Raw genomic sequence first — 24461 nt, 5'->3', positions numbered from 1 at the left:
GATAAACTATACCTTAGTTCTTACAACTTTACCAGGATCTATTAATAACCTGACTGATTGGAATGACTTTGCTAATCACCTCTCTGCCCTTAGAAATCAGCTTAGCTGATTTTCTATGATGCTGAGAAAGAGAAATTGGTCATTCCTTTAGTTTGCCTGCTTAAGAAATGATTTGGACATCACTAACTCTATGATCCAAGATTGAGACCAGATACAGTATGAAAAATACAAAGAGGGAAAGAGGATCAGGGAACAAATTGATAAAGGAACAGATGTCTAGGAGTGATCTCTCTCTCTTTCTCTGTCTCGGCTCTGTCACTCTCCGTCTCTCTGTCTCTGTCTCTTTTCTTCTTCTTCTCTTGTCTTCTTCACAGAGAACAATGTTCTGAAAACAGTAGATATATAATGAATCCTTGTTTAATTACAATTTGTAAAAGTGTAGTAGGATGAAGATTAGGCTAGGAAATTGTGGCTATGTTTACAGTTCCAGTTGTCCAGAGCACTATTTGTACGCTAAAGAAACTTCCTGTATATCAGGATTTTCACTGAGGAGCTCTAGGTTTATGACTCTACTAATGGTGGATACTGAGGCTCAGTGATAATAAATCATATGATGACAATCCAAAAGACACGATTTTGGTTCTCTTGTGCCACCTATTAGTTGTACTTCAGTAAATACCTTATCTTCCAGATCTTGGTTGCCTTATCTGCCAAATGGGCATAATAATAGCTGTATGTACTCAACAGGCTGAATAAAATTATTTCATCGAGCTTCTACTGGCTCTTAGATCTATAATTCTATGAATAGCCCATTTGAAAATCTGCACGACTATGGGCAAGTCATTTAGTGACTTCTCATCTATAAAATGAGAGCATTAGACTAGATGATCCTCAAGTTTTTTCCTGTTCTATAGTTATTATCCAATAAGTGTACTATAATTTAATCTTTGTGATACATACAAAAAAAAATAACCTGGTGTAGTGAAGAGAGCTTTGGATTTATTTAGAATTCCACGATCAAAATCTTTGCACTTCTGCAGCAATCTCTCCTATACACTACCTTCTCTCCTCTGACACTGCCATCACTCTAGTATAGACCCTCATCATCTCACTACTGGACTATTGTAGTAGCCTATGATGAGTACACCTGCCTCCTGTCTCACCCCATTCCCATCCATGCTCCATTCAGCCACCAAAGGGATTTTCCAAAACACCAGTCCAATTATGTCTCGTTCTTCTCAATAAACTCCATATCATCTCCAGGATCAAATGCAAAATGCTGTTTTATATTCAAAACCCTTCATTACTTAGCCCCCTCTTACCTTTCCTATCTCCCTAAACACGTATCTTCAATTCAGTGACACTGGTCTCCTGCTTGTTCCATGAAACATTTCCTGGTTGAGAACATTTTTTCTGGCTGTCCCCTGTGCCTAGAATTCTCTCCCCTCTCCTCTGTGGTGCCCGAGTCCCCTGGTTTCCCTCAAGTCTCAACTAAAATCCCATCTTTTACAGGAAGTCTTTCCTAACCTCTCTTAAGCTTTTAGAAATAGCTTCTTTCTGTGTCTGTATATATTTGTTCGCATGCTGTCTCCTCCATTAGATTGTAAGTTTCTTGAGGTCAAGCACTGTCTTTTGCTTTCTTGTTTTGTTTTTGTTTCTCTATTTCTTAACCTAGTGCTTCACATAGACATTTAATAAATATTTATTGATTTATTGACTGATTGACAGTTTAACTTGCAGCTTTTTTTCCCCTTATAAATTTGAATCAGTTCTTATGTATTGTGAAAGTGAGAACTTTATCTGAGAAATTCAGGGCAGAGATTTGGCTTTCTTCCACTGTTAATTGTTTCCTTTCAAATCTTAACTGCTATGGATTCATTTATAATTAAATTTTAAAAATAAAAATTGTCCATTTATTTTCAGTGATTTACCTTTGGTCATGAATTCTTACATGATCCAGAGATTTGAAAGAGAAAGTTCCTCCTTGCTACTCTAATTTGTTTGGGATGTGACATTTTATATCTAACTCTCATATACATTTAGAGTTTATCTTGTACATTGTGTGAGATAATGGTTTAAACAGAATTTCTGCTCAACTACTGTTTAGCTTTCCCAGCAGTTTTTGTCAAGTAATAAGTCCATTTCCCAGTAGCTAGAATCTTTGATTTTTATCAAACACTAGTCTATTAAGTCCATTTGCTTTTGTATTTTTTAGCCTATACAAACTATTTTTTATAATTACTTCTTTGTAGAATAGTTTGAGATAAGGTACTAATGTGGACCTTTCCTACTCACTTTTAAAAATAATTTTTAAAAAGTAATCCTGGGGGGTGGCTAGGTGGCACAGTGGATAGAGCACTGGCCCTGGAGTCAGGAGTACCTGAGTCCAAAATCCAGCCTGAGACACTTAATAATTATTTAGCTGTGTGGCCTTGGGCAAGCCACTTAACCTCATTGCTTTGCAAAAAAAAAAAAAAAAAAAAGTAACTCCTTTAGAAGCTTGGTATAGCACTGGACCAAAATCTAGAAGACCTGAATTCAAATCTGGCCTTAAATACTTATCTATGACTCTGGGCAAATCATTTATCTACTTTCAATTTCTTCATTTGTAAAATGAAGATTGTAGTAGCTCCTACCTCATAGTATTATTGGGAAGACAAAATTAGCACTTGGAAAAGCATTTTTGCAAACCTTAAAGAGTTATGTGAATTCTAGCTATTATTATTATTATTCTCAAATTATTTCAGTCTATCTTCATTTCCATAAAAAAGCGTTCTATGAATTCCTGTATATATGTCTTGATGAATAGTCTTTCAAGTATTTTATACCATTTTGGTTTTTCCTTTGTTTCATCTGTGATTATGATAAAAAATTCATTAATAGACTGGTTTACTGGTGATAACTCTCCCTATATTTTTCCAGACTGTTTCTTAGAAAGTCAATTTAGTGTAGAACTTATCATAGTAGAATTTGTCAGAGCTTTATATTAGTACTGATATAGCCTTCAAAAGGGGGCAGTTAGGTGGCACAGTGGATTCAGTATTGGATTTAAGAGTCAAGAAGATCCAAATTCAAATTTGGTCTCAGACACTTACTAACTACATGACCTTGGGCAAGTTACTTAATTCTGCTTACCTTAGTTTCCTCATCTGTAAAATTAACTAGAGAAGGAAATGGCAAACCACTTCAGTAAGTTTCCTGAGAAAACCCTAAATGGGATCATTAAGAGTTAGATACAACTGAAACAATTGGACAACTACAACAAAAAACTCTTCAAAAACCCAGATTCTTGCTGGTCATAATGAGGCACCAGAATAGGATTTTGTGGAGAGGATTGTAAAGAGGAAATGCTTCATAAATATGTATGGAATTAATTTTGGAATAAAAAGGGGATTGGAATAAATGATCTTTGAGTTTCCTTTCAGAAATTTAAAATAATATATTAGCTAAAAATGTGACATAGTAGAAAATACCCTGAATTTGGAGACAGGAAACATTTGGATTTGAATCCTATCCATGATATTTATTACCTCTTTGACTTAACTTCTGTTAGCCTCAATTTTCTTATCTGAAAAATAGGAATAATAGTACATTAAGGGGTGGCTAGGTGGTGCAGTGGATAGAGCACTGGCCCTGGAGTCAGGAGTACCTGAGTTCAAATCCGACCTCAGACACTTAATAATTACCTAGCTGTGTGGCCTTGGGCAAGCCACTTAACCCCATTTGCCTTGCAAAAACCTAAAAAAAAAGTACATTAAGATTTATTTTCTTTTTCATTGCCAACCACAAACCTTTGATTTATTTCATTAAAAATGGTAATACTTTTCTCTCTTAAAATGTAAAGTGGGATTTACTTCTCTTGAACCTCAGTGGTAGAATTACAGCTTAGGAATTGGAGGAATTGTGTTGTGCAATATGACATGTGTAACACATTATATGAATATTAAGGGGATAGTGAAATTTCCTTTTCTTTTTTGAAGTATCTAGAGAAAATGAAGAAACAGCTTAGGAAACAAAAGAAGACTCTTTAGCAATCTTCAAAGGGTTGTTATGACAGTTAAATGAGATAATTTGTGGAGATGCTCTGTAAATGTCAGCAGGTATGATTTCTGGCTTTAAATCCTTTGAAGCCTCTGTGAAGAAGCCTGATATAGATAACCACCAGTAAATAGAAGTGCAAATGAAATACAATTAACAATAAAGTGGATGCTATAGCCTTAAGATCAGCTCAAGGGGGAACTTTCATATAAACTTGAATTTAGGAGAAGAAAAAATTCTTTAAAACTAAATAATTAGGGGCAGCTAGGTGGCACAGTGGATAGAGCACCGGCCCTGGAGTCAGGAGTATTGAGCTCAAATCTGGTCTCAGACACTTAATAATTACCTAGCTGTGTGGCCTTGGGCAAGCCACTTAACCCCATTGCCTTACAAAAACTAAAAAACAAACAGACCAAAAAAAAAAAAACAAAAAACCCCAAAGAACTAAATAATTAGAACTTCTAAGTTTAATTCTAAAATTTTGGGTTTTGTTTCCTAAGTAAGGTTTCTTTTTTTTTTTTGCAAGGCAAATGGGGTTAAGTGGCTCGCCCAAGTCCACACAGCTAGGTAATTATTAAGTGTCTGAGACCGGATTTGAACCCAGGTACTCCTGACTTCAAGGCCGGTGCTTTATCCATTGTGCCACCTAGCCGCCCCCCCAAGTAAGGTTTCTGTCAAGAAAAGAAAATTCTATTCACTCAATGAAATTATCACTATATTATCATTATAAAGCATAATCTCCTCAAGTTCTAAGCTACAATTCTCCCACTGAGGTTCATGGAATATGAATCCCATTACATATTTTTTAAGGTGAAATTTATTTTAAGAAAAAAGATAAAATATTTGAAGTTGACAATAGGAAATTCAATTATACTTTATAAATATACTATATTTAGAATCAATTAAATGGTTCAGTGGTGAGAGTACTTGCCAGTCAGAAGGAACTGAGGTAAAAAACTGGTCTCAGACAATTATTAACTGTGTGACACTGGGCAAGTTACTTAACTTTTATATATCTCAATTTCCTCATCTAATAATGGTGCCTACCTCCCAGGGTTGTCCTGAGGAACATATGAGATAATAATTATAAAACAAGTACTTAGGATAGTGTCTAGCACATAGTAACTGCTATGTAAATGTTAGCTATTATTGCTATAATTATTATTTATGCTGTCAGATGTCAGAATACTGAGGGGAATTTCAGAAAGGAAGTCAGTCATTGAAGTCTGGAGGGGGGTTTCAGATACAGCAATCTAAGCCCAGAGATTCTGGGAACCCTGTGATACAGATTTTCATGTTAGATGTAGAACAAAGTTCATAGTGTTAATAGTTGGATCAGAAAAGAAAGAAGTATTGCTAGAAGAGGAATCATTCAACATAAGGGCTACAAGGGAGGGCAGGGTGTGACCCTAATTATTGACCCTTTGAAATTCTAATTATCTGACAACCTCAATACTTTAAAAACAGGATCAGAAGGACACAAATGGCCCCAAACCTGGATATCCTGCTGCAATTAGAGAATGATAGAGTTGAGGAAAATCATCCAGTTTAACATACCATTTGAAAAATGATTCTAAAATTAAAAAGTTTTGTAGACTCTTGTTCTTAAACCAGTCATTTCTTCATATCCTAAACCTTTCAATGAACTGTTCCTTGTAACAAATAAACAACAAAAACTCATTTAAGCAAACTCAATGAACCCAATAACTTAGCTAGATAGTATGTATACATATATGTGTATATTTAGATAAGGCACATCCACAGCCTCACTTCTCCATGAGGAGAAAGAAGGTTTATTTTGTAATTTGTTTTCCAGTATTGAAATTATTTAATGAAATTCAGAGTTCAATTTCTTTTTTATATTATAATTTACAGTGTTATAATCACAGTGGCAATAGTCTTCCCCATGTTTCTTGGAATTTCTCATTTTTCTTTTTCCTTATAGCACAACAATATTTCATTGCATTTGTATCATGTAATTTGTTTAGTCATTTTCCAATTGATAGTCATCTATCTTGTTTCTAGTTTTTTGCTACCTCAGAATGTTATCAGTCAATAAGCAAGGTGCTAAGCACTGTAAATGCAAAGGCAAAAGTGAATGAATTCCTGCACTCAAGGAACTATATTCCAAGAAGTAAGACAACATAAGCTAGATATTTCTGTGTCACAGAGATCTAGGATGGTCTGTGTAGCATAGATTGATAAGTATCTGAGTCCATTGACTCTTGTGATTTTGATCTTTGAGATGAGTGGATAGATGGATGAGATGACAATGGCACTCATTCTATCTACAATTACATCTACTTATGGCATATCATCTATTTGTAGTCTAGAGGTATGATTTCATCCTAGAAGTCCATTCTTGGCAGTTTCTTTAGATGCCAGAAATCAAAAGATGTGTTAGAGGACTGACTTTTCTCACATTTCTTTAGCTCCAGGGAAATCTGCCATTCAAAGTTTTTGCCTTAACTTGCCCTCATTCTCTCTTTCTCTCTAAATGGTTGGTTTTTGTCCGTGTTAAAGATAAGTTGCAGTGTATCTGCCTGAGGCTGATCAGACCTATATGAACTTGGAATGTTTTACCACAGGTCAGACACAAATAGTTCATGCAAACATCTGGGATTGAGAGAACTTTCACATCTCACCTTGAGCTGCTTCCATTCTGCCTTGCTCATAGAGCACCATCCACATTGATGAGGGCAGTGTCTCCCATGTTGCACAATTAATTCCAAAGTTCTTTAGGGAGACCTTCAGAGTATCCCAATATTGTAGCAGCACAAGCTCAGAAACCTCCCAGATAGGCAGGAGTTACATATCATCCATATTAACAGTGTGTATTATCATATAAACCTACTTGGTGTTACATGTACATGATATACACAAAAATTGGCATAATTTACATTTGGGAGAGAGTACACTTCCATCTGGTGGCTAGAGGGAATTAGTGAAGTCTTCATATAAAAGGTGGTGATTCAGTTTGAGTCTCAGAGAAAACCAGAAATTCTAAGATATGAGTGATTGCCAGTATAAAGACACAGAGGTGAGAAGGGTATTGTAGTGTGAAAAGTAGCAGCTTGGCAGAGGGCAAAACTCCTTAGTGCTGTCAAATCAGATTAAAATGTAATTGGGCAATGTTTTAAAAAAATAAGAAAAAATTTAATCCAACATAGATAATGTTATTTTATAATTTTCTAAGTCAATATAAGGCCAGAAGTTTGCTTCTCTTTGATTCTGACACTTCTGTTGGAGGTATGTGGAGGAGAGAGCTGTGTAGGAAGAAAGGCAAAGTAGGAAGACTCCAGTTTGTAAATCTATTTGAATACCAAGCAGATGTTACTTGAGAACAAAACTGAGAAGTGAAGAAATTTAGGAAGAAGTTTCTTAAGTATACCATATACGAGCAGAGGGGAGAGCCAGAATAGGTGATTTATTCTCTGAATCTCTGAGTCAAACATTATGGTGGTTTCAAACAAAGGAGCATGGAAACAATCATCTGATTTGTTGGCAAGTAATGAATTTCCAAATAAGGCACATTGATTTATTAAGTTGCACATAGATTAATTAAAAGATATTTCTCAGGAAATTGGAAATTCTGTACATCCATCTTCGGGTCCTTTAAAGTTTCCTTGGATCAAATTGGCATGGAGTCCTAAGTTAAGCATTAAACTAAACTGATCATGTTTCTTGCCATACAAGATTAAATTCAAATACTGAAATAATAATTGTTCTCATAATTCAGTAATGAATAATTTTCTACTTAGGGAGGAGCTTATATTTTGATGCTGGAAGTAATATTTTGCTAGATGATATCATTTTTGTTGTTCCTGTTGCTTTTCAGTTGTGTCTGACTCTTTGTGGCTCCCTTTTTGTTTTTTATTTGTTTGTTTGTTTGTATTTTGGCAAAGATACTGGCATGGTTTGCCATTTCCTAATCCTTTCTTTCATTAGACTAACTTGCCTATAATTCCATTACATTTGTATGTCAAATTTTGTTTAGCCATTCCCCAATTGATGAATAACTTTGTTTTCAGTTCTCTGTTATCATCAAGTGTTCTACTATGAATATTTTGGTGCATAAGATACTTTTCTTTAAGTATTTGCCCTTTTTGGGTCCATATATGCATATGGACAACATAATTATATTTTTTTAGCTTAATTACAAATTACTTTCCAGAATGTAACCCCCCCCCATTTAAAAGGATGAGGACATGGAGGTCCATAGATAGACAATGTCTTTCTTATGGTCATCTAGGTGATTGGTAGCAAGTTGAGATTAGAATTCCAGGTCTCAACTCCCAGTCCAATGTTCTGTCCATCCTTAGATGGTCTGTTAATTTTTTTCATATGTAATAGATACTGGAAAATGTTTTTGAAGACATATGTCCTATTGATCTCTTATTTTTAAATGGTTATAAATAATTTTCCTAAAATATTCTGTAATGTAGACCCTTTCCTTCCTTTTATCTTCTAGTTATGCCTTAGTTTTATATAGACTGGATGCCTAGCTTGAATATGCCCATTTGATACCTACTTGAATATAGTAGGTACTTAATAAATGTTTGTTGTCTCACTATGTATAGAAGTAATGTGCTATTTTCATTATTCAGTTACTGGGTCTCAATTCACTCCCATGATGCATTAGGGGACTTTATGAAAATGAAGCACATTTAGAGAACAGAAGAAAGTTCTGAGCAACCATGATAGGCTCCACAGGGCAAAGAAAACAAAGAGAGCAAAATATAGAACTTTTAATTTTTATGCTTGTGGCAGTACTCTGAACTCAAAACTAGTGCCACTAAATGTCTTAGAATGCATTTTTTTGATACAAAGCACCATAAGGTCATTGTGTGAAGAGAGTTATGGAAAGAGAAGGGCTGGACTGAGGAAGAGCTCACCAAAGTTGTGGTCACAGGGGAAGGAAGTCAACCATCTAGCAGTTTCCTATGCAGTTTTTTCCCTCCCTACTAACTAGGTACTAAATTCTATTATTTCTATGCTGCTGAAGCACCACAATTTTTTTAATGCCCTCTAATTGGTGCCTTGGGACAAAGCTCCAACTGCCCTCTCCTAGTTGGAGATCTAGCAAAAAGTCACATACAAGAATTTATGAAGTTATGAGAGATGAGGTGACTTTTAGTAGCAATAAAATTATGTTAAATATAAAGTGAAAATGACTTTCATGTCAGAGCAGGTGTGTTGTACTCCCTTGGTGAATAGGAAAAGCCAATTAATCTCAAATGTAAATTTTTATGGTTTAGTATTAAATTGCTCTTTAATGTTGTATGTCTGTAGAAGGGACTGATGAACTCATTCCAACACAATGAGATTTTCTTAGTAGGCATGAATTAAGGTGAAACTTGTTAAGGCTGCAAAAAAATGAACTAAATGTTAAAATAAGCAACGTAGGGTGATATAGATTAAGCAAATTAAAATGGCAATGAAATTTCAAACTCATTTGAAGTCACCGTATGGTTTCTAGAAGGTCTCTGGGGGTCATTTTATTCAAAGGACTTCATAATAGGCAGAAATATTTAGTTAAATCTGTGTTATAGTATTATTTATTTCCTGTGTATTGATTCTTGAGAATATTCAATAGATTTTAACATGCAATACATGCACTAAGGAAAGTCATTCAGCACATCTAGATTTCAATTCTTTAATTTATAGAGTAATACAATGCAACAGTACTTAAAACAGTGACTTGCATATAATAAATGTGTTGTATTCTGGAAAAACTCCAGTTTTTCTAAACTAACCTTTCTCCATCCAACAGAAGTGTTTATGTTCTAATTGTAACCCATTTTCTTAACTGGCACCCCCTTCTCTCTTGCTCAGGCCCTCTTTTTGAACTACTCTTCCCTGGATCCCTCTGACATGATTCTTTGAACCTCTGAAGCTTTCTGACAGAATGGCATTCATACCTCCAGGTAAACCACCTGGTTTTTCATTCAAGCCTACAACATAAAAGAATTTATTGTTTTTGGCATTGACTAGTCAGTAGGAAAACATTTCTCTTGTGTCTTCAGAATTCCATTCATATTGTTGTTGTTGTTGTTGTTGAGTCTATCCTTTTTTCTTCAAAATAAAACAGAAAAAGAGCATGTATAAAACTGAATTAATGGCATGCAATTTACCTTTTATATTTTATTTTATTTTTTTTGCAATTTACTTTTAAAAAACCCTCAACATAAAAATAAATTCAACATGTTACTTTCAAAGCTTTACTTGCTTTCTATATCTCCTTCTGAATTATTTATAGTTCTCTTCTATAAATTAAAAAAATGCTTCAGTGACTCCCTTGTCCTCTTTCCTTCTTTTCCTTTATTCCTTGCTTGTTTCTTTTCTGTCTGTCTCTTTCTCTTTCTCTCTCTTTTTTTTTTAGGTTTTTGCAAGGCAAATGGGGTTAAGTGGCTTGCCCAAGGCCACACAGCTAGGTTAAGTGTCTGAGACTGGATTTGAACTCAGGTACTCCTGACTCCAAGGCCGGTGCTTTATCCACTATGCCACCTAACCGCCCCCCTTTCTGTCTTTTTAGAAAACTCTGTTAAAAAGCTATAGATGCTTTTGACCCTAATTCCTTCTCTGTCTCTCTCTTTCTGTCTCTCTTTGTCTCTTGTCTCTCTGTCTCAGTCTCTGTCTCTATCTGTCTGTCTCTCAAATAATACTCTACAAACTGGTTTCTGCTGTCTTTAAAGTTTCTTATTGCCAAATCGAATACTATATTCTTGATCCTCATCCTTGACTTTTCTGCTAGTTGATACTGTTGACAATGCTCCCAGATAGTCTTTCTTCTTCTAAGTTTTTGTGAAATTGTTCTCATTGTTTCTTTTGTCTATCAAAAGATTCCAAGATTAAACTCTAGGTCCTTTTTTCTTTCTGAACTGCCTCACTTAGTCATGGGTTTATCACTTCTCTGCCAGTGACTTCCAGATCACTATGTTCAATGCTAGGCTTTCTCCTGAATTGTAGCCTTGCCTTTAGTCTTGGACATTTTGATCTTTTTGTCCCATAGGCATTTTAAATTTAAAACTCAATGTCTTCTGAATTTTTCTGTTATTGTCAAGGGTACCTTATTCTTCCAATAACCCAGGTTTGAAATATCAGTGCCATCCTTGGTGCCTCACTTTTATTCATCTCACATATCCAATCAGTAGCAAAATCCTGACATTTCTATAGTACTTCTATAAAATATCTTGCATCTATTATTTGCTATGCATACTCATTACAAACCCCTCCAAATTCACATTCTTATGGCCTCTCACCTGGACTGTTGTATTAACCTCCTCACTGGTCTTCCTGTCTCATCTTCCCCCCCCCCCCCACCTTGAATCCATTCTCCAGACAACTGCTAAAGTGATTATTCTAAAGGGAAATCTGGTCATATTATTTCTCTCTACTCAATAAACTCCAGTGACTCCCTATTACCTCTAGAATCAAATATAAGCTCTTTTCTTTTGCATCTTAAGCTCTTTACAACCTGTTCCTTCCTATTTTATCATAAATTATTTTACTCACACCCAGTAATATAGCCATACTGCCTTACTTGCTGTTCACGCATAATATTCCAACTCCTGTCTACATGTCTTTACAGTATCTTTCCCTTGTGTTCTCTCTCTCTCTCTCTCTCTCTCTCTCTCTCTCTCTCTCTCTCTCTCTCTCTCCCCCTCTCCCTCCCCTCTCCCCTAGCCCCTGTACCTCTAAGTGCCATTTTCTCTAATACATCTTCCATCTATTCTATATGTACCTTAGTCTTCCTCAGACCTTGACTCACTTAAATCCAATTCAAGCATAAATCAAGACATCACCGCATGTCATTGGTTCTCTTCAAAAATGAAAGACAAACTACATGTATCTTATCTATATGTTCTTTCTACTAATAGGGAACCAGCTAGATGGCAAAATGGGAAAATAATAGCATCTTTTTCACATTATGATGAAAATCATATGATCCATAACTGATTCTGAATGCATCTTCCATAGATACAGTGTTATAAGTGGCGATTATAACAGTGTTGAGGTTTCCTAGACCTCCTAGTTCTTGAAAAGAAATTGAAATAGTTTTTAAATTTAAGACATCCTTGGGAAATATTAAATAATTTTCAATATTCTTCACATTTCAAGACAACAATAATATTTTATTTCTAATTTGAAATCATTGGATTGATCATTTAAAATTTTAGTTTGGGTTGTTGGTGTCTGTCATAATACAAATTTCTATAGGGCAGTCAACAAGATTAATTACTGGAAAATATGCTCATCTCGTTTTTTCTGGGATTTTCCAAGTTCTAGTCTCTATTTATAATCTGCTTACCTGGTAAATTTCAAAGATCCAGGAGTTTATGTTTAGGGGGTAGGGACTAGATCCATAATTTCATTGGTATAAAGACCTACCAGGCTGTGAAACTCTCTTTACCCATGCAGAATTTTCTGTAACTTGAGATATAGTGAGTTACCTAGAGCAGAGGTGTCAGTCATGCTGCCTACAACATTCCTGAGTGAGGTAGAAACAGATTAAAATGTATAATTGGCAAATATTAAACAAGATATAAGGCAGTTGGGGGTGGGGTTGGAGTCAAGATGACAGAGTCTCACCCAAACCACTCCAAGTACCTTTTAAAATAATGACTCTAACCAAATTTGAGAGTGGCAGAATTCATAAATAAGACTGAGTGAAACAATTTTCCAGTCCAAGTCAACTTGGAAGATTGGGCAGGTTGGTTCTACTGCACCAGGGTGAGAGAGAAGTACAGAGCAGTGCAGGCTGCACCAGAGTGAACTGGTCCCAGCAAATGGTCAGTGGCAGTGGTGGCAGTGTGCAGTGTGCTCTCAGCCCTGGGATTGCCAAGGACAACTTGAAAGGTCAGCAGGAAAGCTCTGCTGCAGCAGAGTAAGATTGGAGCACAGTCCTGCACATATCTCATCAGTGCAGACCTGACCCAGTGGACCAGGAGCAGGCTTTAGGAACCACTGAATTATAGTGGCAGTTCTAGAGCTCTCAGTCCACAAATGAAGGGGGTCCAAAGCAGGGGTCTCTTTGCTAACACTGAGGCAGGACTCTGCTCAGATCTTAGTTGTAGTCTGAGACCCCAGAGCCAGGAAGAGGATCAGAAACACAACAGAGCTTACTGCCCCAGTGGAGCAGGGACCCTCCTCACAGTTCCAGGACAGAAAGAAGTGCTTGTAGTCACCAACAGACCAGAGCACAGGACAGGAGAATAGTACAGACCCCTTTTTAGATTTTAAGATCTTGGAATAATTGAAAACTCTCAAGTCCTTAGAAGTATCTCTGGAAAAAACTGCAAAAAATCTCCCAAAGCTTGGGATAGTACAGCTTCCACCCTGGGAGCAGAGCTCCATCTTAACAGAGAGTTAAAATCAAGACATAGACTGGGGAAATGAATAAACAACAGAAGAAAAAACTGACCATAGACAGTTACTATGATCATGAGGAAGATCAAAATACACACTCAGAAAAAAGATAACAAAGACAAAACTTCCATATTCCAAACCTTCAAGAAAACTTTGTGAGAAATCAAGAAACAATAAAACAAATCCGAAAGAATTGAAAACCAGAAGAAAATGTGGAAAAAACAACTGACCTGGTAAACAAATCCAGGAGAGATAATTTAAAAATTATTGAACTATTTGAAAAGCCAAAATCAAAAAAGAACCAAGAAATTATGAAGGAAAACTTCTCTGATATCGTAGAAGCAGAGGGTAAGATAGAAATTAAAAGAATTCATTGATTAGCTCCTGAAAACTGCCAGGCATGTTGTAATCAAATTTCAGAGCTCCCAAGTCAAGGAGAAACTATTGCAAGCCATGAAAAAGAAACAATTCAGATATCATGGAGCCATAGTTAGGGTAACACAAGATTTAGCAGCTTCTATATTAAGGGATCCTAGGGCGTAGTATATGATATACTGTAAGGTAAAAGAAATTGGATTACAACAAAGAATCAACTACCCAGCAAAACTGAATTTTTTTTGCTCTTTTTTTTTTTGTTTTTTGTTTGCAAGGCAAATGGAGTTAAGTGACTTGCCCAAGGCCACACAGCTAGGTAATTATTAAGTGTCTGAGGCCAGATTTGAACTCCTGACTCCAGGGCCAGTGCTCTATCCACTGCACCACCTAGTTGCCCCAAAACTGAATATATTTTTTTTCAGAGGAAAAGATGAACATTCAATATAATAGGGAACTTTCAAATTTTCCTGATAAAAAGACCAGAACTGAACAGAAAAATTTGATCTTCAAATATGAGACTTATGTGAAATATAAAAAGGTAAACCAGGAAAGGCAAATCATAAGGGACTTAATGATGTTGGACTGCTTATATTCCAGTATGGGATGACAATACTAACAACTTATATGGTAATTACATATATGAACCTTCTCATTTATTAGGGAAGTTGGAAGGAGCATATATAGAGAAAACACAGTTGAGTGTTGAATTTGAAAATTAATATATTAAAAAGATGGGGTTAATAGGTGAAAGAGGAATGTATTGAAGAAAGGGAAAGAGGGAGCTAGAATGGGGTAAGTTATATCACATAAAAGAGGCAAGAAAAAGTTTTTGGAGTGGAATGGAAGGGAGGAATTGAGAGTGAGTCTTACTCTCATTGAAATTGACTCAGAGAGGGAATAACAAACATACTCAAGTGGATTAGAAATCTTTCTTACCCTAGTGGAAAGGAATGGGAGAAAGAGGTAAGGACATGATAGAAGGGAGGGAAGATTGTGGGAGGGAGTGGTAACTCCAAATACAAAACACTTTTGAGGAGAGATAGGGTGAAAGGAGAGAGGTAATGGGAGTGGGGGAATAGGATGGAGGGAAAAAGTAATTGTAGGAAAAATATTGAAATAAGTTAAGTTTTCAGATGAGGTTATCAGTGCTACCTATTTAAATCATTTAAAAAATATCCTAACTCACTATTAATAGGAGAAATGTGGGTTGGAACAATTCTGAGATACTTCCTTATACCTACTGGATTAGCTAATAGGACAGTAAGAGAAGGTAGCAAATGTTGGAGAGGATGAGGGAAAGTGAGATTAATGCATTATTGGAGGACTTTTGAAATGATACAACAATTCTGTAGAGCATTTTGGAACTATGCCCACAGGGCTTTAAAGCCTTGTTTACCTCTTGACTTAGCAGAGCCATATTTTGGTCTTTATACTAGAAGAGATGAAAAATAGGTAGGAAAATGACCTATATGTAAAGGTAAATGTGAAGCAGCTCTTTTCTAATGGCACAGAACTGGAGATTGAGGGGCTATCCATCAATTAGGGAAATGACTGAATATTGTGGTATGTGATTATGATGAAATTCTAATCTGTTGAGGGAAATAATGAACAAGATGCTCTCATTAAAAAACTTACATGGGTGGATGCAATGGGAAGTGTACTGTATACAAAGAAACTATAATGTTTTGGATGATCAGTTGTGAATGATTTACCTTTTCTCAGCAATCTCTGACCCAGTTTGGGAATTAATTTTCGTTTTCCTTCTCTAGCTCCCTTTATAGATGAGGAAACTGAGGCAAAGAGAGTTTAAGTGACTTGTCTAGGGGTCACAGTGCTAATAAGGGTCTGAAGCTGAATTTGAACTCAAGAAGACACATCATCTTCCTGGTTCCCAGTCCAGAGCTCTGTCTATGGAGGCACCTAGCTATCTGATCATTATATACAGAATCACATGTTTAGAACTGCAAGGGATCTTAGAGGTCACTGAATCTAAATTCTTCCTTTAACAGGTGGCCAGAGAGGCCAAGAGAGGTTAAATTACTTGCTCAAGGATATATGAATAATGTGTGTCAGTTCTGGGACTTGAAATCTTTTCACTCTAGACCTAGTCTTTCCAGTCATTCCAAAATTGTCTTTACCCAGTTTGAATGAGGCTCATGATCCCAAGACACACACCTTTTTAGAGTGGGAAATATTTACAATAAAAAGGGTAGTTAAGGATGTCAGAAACAGGTATGTTGGGACCCAGGTGGAACTTTACCAAATTAGTAAGCATAATGTGTTTTTATCGGGCTCTTATGTAGTACAAGCAGGAACAGGTATAGGAATTAGAAATCTGAACATGGTGTGAAGATCAAAGTTGTAGGACTGTTGATGATTCATTTGGAGGGTAAGGACTATTTATGTGGGAATAGGTTGATATTCAAACTCCTGGTTAATGGGAAAAGAGACTTTTGACTATTATTGCAGGTCTTACTTTCACAGGATCACTCATGTAATGTGAACCTTCATAGTCTTCTTTGTTTAACAGGTTGAGCAAGACCTCTTCCTTAGTGGTTATGAAATGATATTTTAGCAATGCCTGAATTTGCATTTCCCTGGTTATTGATGAGTTTGAGTATATTTTTATGTTGGTATAAGTAATAGTTTACATTTCTTCCTTCACAAATTGCCTTGGCAATTGATTCCTCCACTGAGAAATAAATTCTGGATGTAAGACCTTGATCTGATTACTTTCTTTTTCTTTTCTTTCCTTTTTTTGTAAGGCAATTGGAGGTAAGTGACTTATACAGGGTCATATAACTAGTGTCAGATGTTTGAAGATTTGAACTAAGGTCCTCCTAATTCCAGGACCAGTGCTATATCCTGATGATTTTATTTCAAATATTTTTTCCTGATATTTAATTTTAAAGAATCTAGTTTTGTAGTACAAAAAATCCTCACTTTTATATAGTCAAATCCATCAAATTTATCTCAGATATTTTCTTCTAGTTGATTTAAAACAATCACTCTTCTTCCTAGTTAAGACAGATATATTCCTTGTTCTTTCAGTTCTTAAAGTGATGAAAAAGATAGTCATATCACTGAGCTAGTTAGAGTTTATTATGGCATATTTTGTGAGATGTGGAACCAAACCAGAAATGTCCTGGTAACTGGTTAATGATTGTCTCTGAACAGTACAACACATTTTTACATTTAATCTTTTAATTTAATTCATTATTTACTAATTGATTATAAGTTAATTTAATTATTAACATATTCTCCATCACTTTAAGTCTAAGCAATCGAAAATAATAATCCAAGCCCTGATTTTTAGTCTCTACTGATTTCTCAGTTAGAATTACTCAGCTATAACTGAAATTTTGTTGCCCTATAGTCTTAGAATTTTCCCATCAGTTTTGAATAATTTTTCTTCCTTAATTTTTCTTTTGAGTGTATCAAATACAAGTCGTTTATTTTCATTGGGTTCTACTTTTGGTTTCTCTGTGGTTCTACTGCATCATTCTATCTAGCTAGCGATTTCATTTATCAGTTATTATTAAGGGATGTAATTTTAGCCTGATAAAGATATCTTTAAAAAATGTTTGCCATTTGGTGCCATAAATTAGAGCCTTTGAATTTTTTACCTTTAGCATGTTAAGTTAGACATGACTGAAATGGAAAAAATATATTGATAAGTGTTTGTCTCCTCCTAGTGCTTTTTCCTCCTCTTCATTTTGTTGAAGTGGTAGAACAGGTAGAACAAGGCAGAAACATTAAGGTTCTGTGATAATTTCTAAAACATTTTAAGTTTTCAAGGACAAAAAAATGACTTCTGTAAGTGATCTGATATGCTCAATTACACAACCCAACTGGATACATCTTTCATGGAATAAATTAGAGACTTCGTAATTGAAGCAGATAATGGAATGAAGAGAAAACAAGTAGCTGACATTTAAATGGTTTTTTATGGTTTAACAGTTGTTTTACATATCTTGGTTGTTTCTTGCAATCATGAAATAAATGTTGTAGGCATTATAATCCTAATTTTACAAATGATAAACCACTGATGAAGAGAGAAAAGTTAAAGAAAGAAATGTTCCTAGTGTGAATTTTTCTTATTTTGTTGGAGATATTTGGCTTGATTGCCTTTTATTGTTTAGTTGAGTTTTTATTTTTAGTCATGTCTGACTCTTGGGACTCCTTTGGGGTTTTCTTTGCAAAGATCCTGGAGTGGTTTGCCATTTTCTTCTCAGATAAGGGAACTGAGGCAAATGGGATTAAATGACTTTCCCAGAATCACATAACTAGTAAGTATGTCTGAGACTGGATTTCAAGTCAAGAAAGAGAGTCTTTCTGATTTCATTTTTGGCACTCTAGCCACTGTGTCACCTGTCTCTGCCCTCTTGGTTGCCTATTTATTATTGCCTCCCAATAGATTTTACTGGTGCACCAAAGCACTCCTCAGTCAATCCCTCCCTTATTGTCATAGTCATCTTCATAATTCCTTACTTTGGTACCTCCCTCTTTGGTGGTTCTAGCATGAAAGCTCTTTCTGTGAGGAGAAACCAGTTTTCATCTCTATAGTGAAACATTTAATTGAATTTCTTCAGGGGAAATTTGAGGAAACTGTGTTTCATTTTACTTTTTTTCAGTATAATATCTATTAGGACACCACCTGCTTCTTAACTTTGTTATATACACAGGCCCAGAGAGCTATTGTGTGCCATCTGGGAAGGTTTTCATGAACATTTATTGGAAGGACTTGTTTGTCACATTCAGTTTATTGTAGCACATTACACAAAAACAATGAAATGGAAAACAAAAACAAATCAAGAAAGAAAATAGCAGTGAAAATAAATCAGGAAGTTCCCTCTTACCCATCATGCTGTGGTTATAAATATTAGATGTGAACAAATGATGCTTCTGAGCTCATGACATTAATTATTTTGAACACCCACATTGTTAGAAGTTTTATGAAGTGATCTGAGTGAATGTGATGTCCTAGAAAGAAGCCTGAAGAGTCAAGAGGTCTAGGCATCAGACTGGTTCTAACATTAATTTGCTATGTATGATTGACTTAGTCAATGGAGCTCTCTGACCTTCAGTTTCTTCAACTATAAAATGGGGCACAAAAGACCTTTTATGCCTATTTCAGGTCTAAATGAGGGCAACTAGTTGGTGTAATATACAGAATATCAGACTTGAAGTCAGGAAGTCTAATATTCTTACTATCATCCTGGGCAAGTCATTTCACCCTGTCTCAGTTTCCTCATCTGTCAAAATATGTCCCAATCATTTTAATCTGATTGAAGGCCCTTATATGGATTTGCCTACAGAGTATTTGATACTTCTGATCTAAACAGTATCAGATTAGCTATATAGTGTTTATGTGATTTTGTTGTCTCCAAATCTCTATTAGATATCTGATTTTGTCCAAGTCCTTTAATCTCTCTGATACGCAGTTTGCTTATCTATAAAATGGGGAGAGTAATAATATAGAATTATTCTGAGGAAAGTACTTTTATTTATTTATTTAGGCTTTTGCAAGGCCAAGGGGTTAAGTTACTTGCCTAAGGTTACACAGCTAGGTAATTATTAAATGTCTGAGGTCAGATTTGAACTCAGGTCCTCCTGACTCCAGGGCCAGTGCTCTATCCACTGCACCACCTAGCTGCCCTGAGGAAAGTGCTTCAAATTGAATTCACAAACATTTATAGCAATTGCCATGTAATAGACACTAGAGATACAAAAATTAAAGTAAGTGGTTACTGCTTTCAAGGGTTATCAGAATAAAGGAGCTTCCTTTCTAGATTTATCTGAAAGAAGAGAAGTGGGGTAAATAACTGTGGGGTAAATAATTTCATTCTGTTTGCCTCAATTTTCTCATCTGTAAAAATGAACTGGAGAAGGAAATGGAAAAACACTTCAATATCTTTGTCAAGAAAACCCAAGTGGAGTCATAAAGAGTCAGACACAAATGAACAGCAATAAAAATGAAATCATGCTGTAGAGCAGAGAACCATGGATTGGGTATAGGAGGAAATGGGTTTTAATCCTTTCTCTCCTATTTATTACCTGTGTGACAGTAGGCAAGTCATTCTGGGCCTCAGTTTCTTCATCTGCAAAAAGTGGGGGTTTGAAATAGATGATGTTTATTTCCTTTCTGGCTTTATGATTTTGTGAAATAATGTAGGCTTTTTTTTTCTTTCTGAATTTCTCTGAAAGAAGAGTAAGGAAAATGCACTTTATTTTCTAAATTTTCTTCATTTTCTTCTGGAGAGTATATGCTCTGACTCTCCCAGACCCAGGCTGCTACATCTACCTCCTCACTTCTAGAGTACTGTGGTGGGTTTGGGAAGGCTCTATGATTTTATTTCTAGCTTCCATGCCATTTTTCTCCCATTGTTAGGTTATTAGTGCCTCAGTTCCATTTAACCATTGAACATAATTAACTTTAAAAAGGGATATTTTCTTGAAAAATAGAGCAGGAAAGATGTATAAACAATTTTTCTCTGAAGCCTTGGGGACATATTCTTCCCTATGCCACCTCCATCTCTCAGGGGAGTAGTCTCAAAAGTTAACTCAGTTCTTCCTATATAGAACTGATCCCACTGAGTTCATATCCAGATGATAAATCTCTGATAGTCTCAGCTGCTGGACTGCAGTCCTTGAAGGTCATTTCCAAAGGTTACTTCTTGCTCCTTGAGGCATCAATTCTACTCTCACTCAGGAGCCCAGACTCTGTAATGCCAGATTATAAAGGAGTCTTTTGGTCCTTTTGAAACTCACTAATCTCCATTGCCTTCTTCTAGAACAAGAAAGAACAAATATAGAGGAGTGGGGCTCTTTCACAGGGCCATGTGACTTTGGAAAAATATCCAAAGTTTACAAAAAGTGGCAGAAATTGATAAACTTTTTTGACTACTTCTGCATACAGTCAATGAGTCTCTTTTTCAACACAGGTTTAGTCTGACAGGAACCAGTTATAGAATATTCACACATGTCTCTCCTAGGCACTTCAATTCCATGTCATTTTTTATGAAAGCAAACTCCCTAGTTTTATGTGGAGAGGATGCTTTAATGGAACATGCTGATAAGAGCCACACATGAGTATGACTCCTGTGTTCCTTTTAGTTCTATTTGATTCCATTTTTGGTAGCATTTTTGTTAGTGTGATAGTTATTGGATATTTCCTTGTTCAAGTTAAATTAGGCTGTTCAATAAGCTTTTAAGTACTTTTCCTGTTGAAAGCACTGGAGACAGAGAGAAGAAAAATAATCCTTGCCTTCTAGGAACTTACATTCTATTTCAAGTTTTAATAGTCTATATCTGGGCTAATTTTAGAGGTCCCTAGTTTCTCAATAAGGCAAGGAGAGAAACTATAATTCAAGTATATTTATATATTTTCTAAATATCTAACAATGTATCTAATAATTCAGGAGAATGCTGAAGTGCATAATACAAAATAACTTTACACTAAACATCAATAAAATAATTAAATTTTTCTTTCGTTAAAGAAAAAAATCCACTATGCTCTCTGTTATAGGCAGAAGTCTATCTGAAACAATTTTATTATTCATTCAATTCCAAGGATTTCTCTTTCCACCTACAAATAGAAACATGTCTCTACCAGTCTCAAAAAACACCTTTTGCAAGAAGCCTTAATTAGTTCTCTTTAATTCTTGTCCATTCTTCTAAGATCACCCCCCCCAATCTAACCTACATATATCATGATTGTACATGGTTGTTTTCATATTGTTTCCATAATTAGATTACAAGCTCTGTGAGAGCAGGTACTGGTTTTGCCTTTATATCTCCAGTTTTTTAGCAAAGTGGTTGCCACACGGTTAGTAGTTAATGACTGCTTCTTGACTGACTGATGACATTATCATCTCTTCAAGTTGTCTTTTAATAACTCTTCCCCCCAATTCACAGTCAAATTTCTAGGAGACACTACATTCTTTGCCTGCATTCTCTGCTTCCACTGAATTTCTAACATCTTGTACTCTAGGTTGCTAACTTTATAACTCAGCTAAAACTCTTCTATTTGTTACTAATAATCACTGAATTCCTTATTCTTCATCTTATTCCTTATCCTTCTTGTTCTTTTTACAGCATTTTACTTTCAACTCCTTACTCTCTCCTCCCTGAACTTTCTTCTTACTGACCTGTACAAATCATTTTATCTTTTTCAGTCTCAGTTTTCTCATCTGTAAATTAGGGATAATAATATATTCTATCTCACAGAATTGCTTTGAGAATCTTATTAAGTAATTATATTATATAACAATATAATTATGTAATTATATTGTTATAGAATATATAAATAATATAATATACAATATTTATTATATATCATAATATAAAATAAACAATATAAATGATTATGTTATTAATTAATATTAATTAATCTTATTAAGTTATACTGCTTTGTGGAATCTTACTGTACCTTATAAATGTTAGGAAGCATTGTTCTCTCCTTCCTCCACCTCTTTGCTATATAGTTTCCTTTGCTTGATCTTTCTTCATGGCTTGTTATACAAATAAGAGTTTGCCTCGAGACTGAGTCTTTGGTTCTAATCTTTCTCTCTTAACTAGCTCATCAATTTTCATGGATTTAATTATTATCTTTATGTAGATAACTCCCAATTCTGTATACATCCTGCCTTTTTCTATTTACAGAGCTCCTCTGACATTGTCAGTTCCCTACTGGACAATACCAAATAGACTTGTCATTATGAAGCTGAGTGGAAGATCATCTGAGGACTTAAGAAAGAATGTGAGTTTGTCAATTAGTGAAGAAATCACACAGCTCTCTGACCCAAAAGTGTAAGGCATAAACTTTAATCCATAGGTTACTTCAAAGGGTTATAAGTATATTCACAAAGTTCTTTAAGAAAGTGGAAAAGTCATGTTCACTTTGGCAACACATATACTAAAAATGAAAGTGGAAAAGTAAAGGAATTTTTTTCTTTTTTTAAAAAAGAGGGGAAGATAGTTGCAAGATCCTGTTTACAGCTGGATTGTTAAGAGAGCAGCAGAATAAAGTTTAAGAAGAGAGAAAACCATCTACAAGGTCATGCTTGCAACTGGATTGGTAAGAATAGTATGACAGAGAGGAAGGGCAAAGCTTTTATAGGGATCCTGGTATGCTGTCTACATTGGAATAAGGTGGGGGAGGTGCTAAGGATTGCCTCATACCTGAATGACACTAGTGTCAGTGGGAGGAGAAGAATATGTAGTAGAGGCTGGAAGAAGGGTAAGGGAGGAGTTGTGGGGGGGGGGTTAGGTTATTCCTATTATCTGCCCTCCCCAAGGGCAGATTCTCTAACTTAAATAGTAATGTCCATTGGGAAGTGTGATCCAAAAAGTTACCTCTGGTTTATACAATCAGAGAAGGGTACAATCTCCTATATAGGATGGGGAGGGGGCAAGGTGTGAAAGAGATGGAGGGAGCCCAGGAGGAGGAGGGGGGAGGGGGAAGGAAGTTGGTTCAATCAAAGGGAGAGTCTGTCCCTTGAAGGCCTGATGCTTGTCTTTCATTTCAAAGAAGACCATGACATCATGGGTGATACCATGACATGCAAATGAACTGGATTTGAGTGAGGGGGAGGGGGGTGCTATGATAAGTTACCAGCCTCATTTTCTTTTCCAGAGTCATTTGGGCCCAGTGACCATATATGAATCAGGATGATTGGAGATGGCCTTGGATGTAAGGCAAATATGGTTAAGTGACTTATCCAGGATCACACAGCTTGTAAGTATCTGAGGTCAGATTTGAACTGAAGTCCTCCTGACTTCAGGACCAGTGTGTTACCTAGATGCCCTTCCTTGAAGGTCTTTTTAAAAATATTTAATATTTATTTATTCTCATTTTGTATAAATAATGTTTTTTATATATTAATAAAATATTCTTGCTTAAGAGTTAACAAAATATCCCCTCCCCCCAAAATATAGACTCGCTTGAGCAATAAAGTAAAGGGGAGAAGAAACAAAATAAAATAAAAAAAATAATAGTAATAACTGTAGGTATGGCTAGGTGGCACAGTGGATGGAGCACCAGCCCTGGAGCCGGGAGCACACGAGCCCATATCCGGCCCCATACACCCAACAATCACCCAGCTGTGTGACATGCAAGCCACCCCAACCCCACTGCCCTGCAAAAACCAAAAAAAAAAAAAAGGAAAAAAAAGACCCAAAATAAAATATAATAGTAATAATAGTAGGGGTGGCTGGGTGGCAGACAGAGCATTGGCCCTTGAGCCAGGAGCTCCCGGGTCCCAATCTGGCCTCAGACACCCAACGATCACCCTGCTATGCGGCCCCAGGCAGGCCACCCAGCCCCATTTGCCCTGTACCCCACCCCAAATAATAATAATAATAATAATAATAATAATAATAATAATAATAATAATAATAATAATAATAATAATAATAAATGTGCTTCAGTCTTTGTTCCAACACCAAAAACTCTGTTGCAGGTGGATCACATTCTTTATGATAAGTCCATCGCAAAAGTTACTTCCATATTTTTCCACCATTGCCGTTGCTGATTGCAACTCCCTCCTTTTGTATTTCTCCACTACCATGTACTATATTTTCTCTTTCCTTTCACTCTGACTATGCTGTAGGGTAGCTGAGTGGCACAGCAGACAGATCCCTGGTCTTGGGGCCAAGAGGCTCTGAGTCCCCCTACC

General features: G+C 35.8%; 1 long non-coding RNA gene across 1 annotated transcript in view; it reads left to right on the top strand.

Moving 5' to 3' along the window:
- The first annotated feature begins 1931 nt into the window (after positions 1–1931).
- The window catches only part of LOC141501374 (uncharacterized), a 40506-nt gene continuing 17976 nt past the window's right edge, over positions 1932–24461 (top strand). Inside the window, exons 1-4 of the long non-coding RNA XR_012472220.1 lie at positions 1932–9965; positions 22447–22543; positions 22751–22861; positions 23420–23521. This is a non-coding gene — a long non-coding RNA (uncharacterized LOC141501374). The remainder of the gene's footprint in view (positions 9966–22446; positions 22544–22750; positions 22862–23419; positions 23522–24461) is intronic.

The sequence above is a fragment of the Macrotis lagotis genome, chromosome X, assembly GCF_037893015.1.
Source record: "Macrotis lagotis isolate mMagLag1 chromosome X, bilby.v1.9.chrom.fasta, whole genome shotgun sequence".
NCBI classification, from domain to species: Eukaryota; Metazoa; Chordata; class Mammalia; order Peramelemorphia; family Peramelidae; genus Macrotis; species Macrotis lagotis.
Note: the sequence above shows the minus strand (reverse complement) of the source record. Positions and strands in the feature narration are given on the sequence as shown.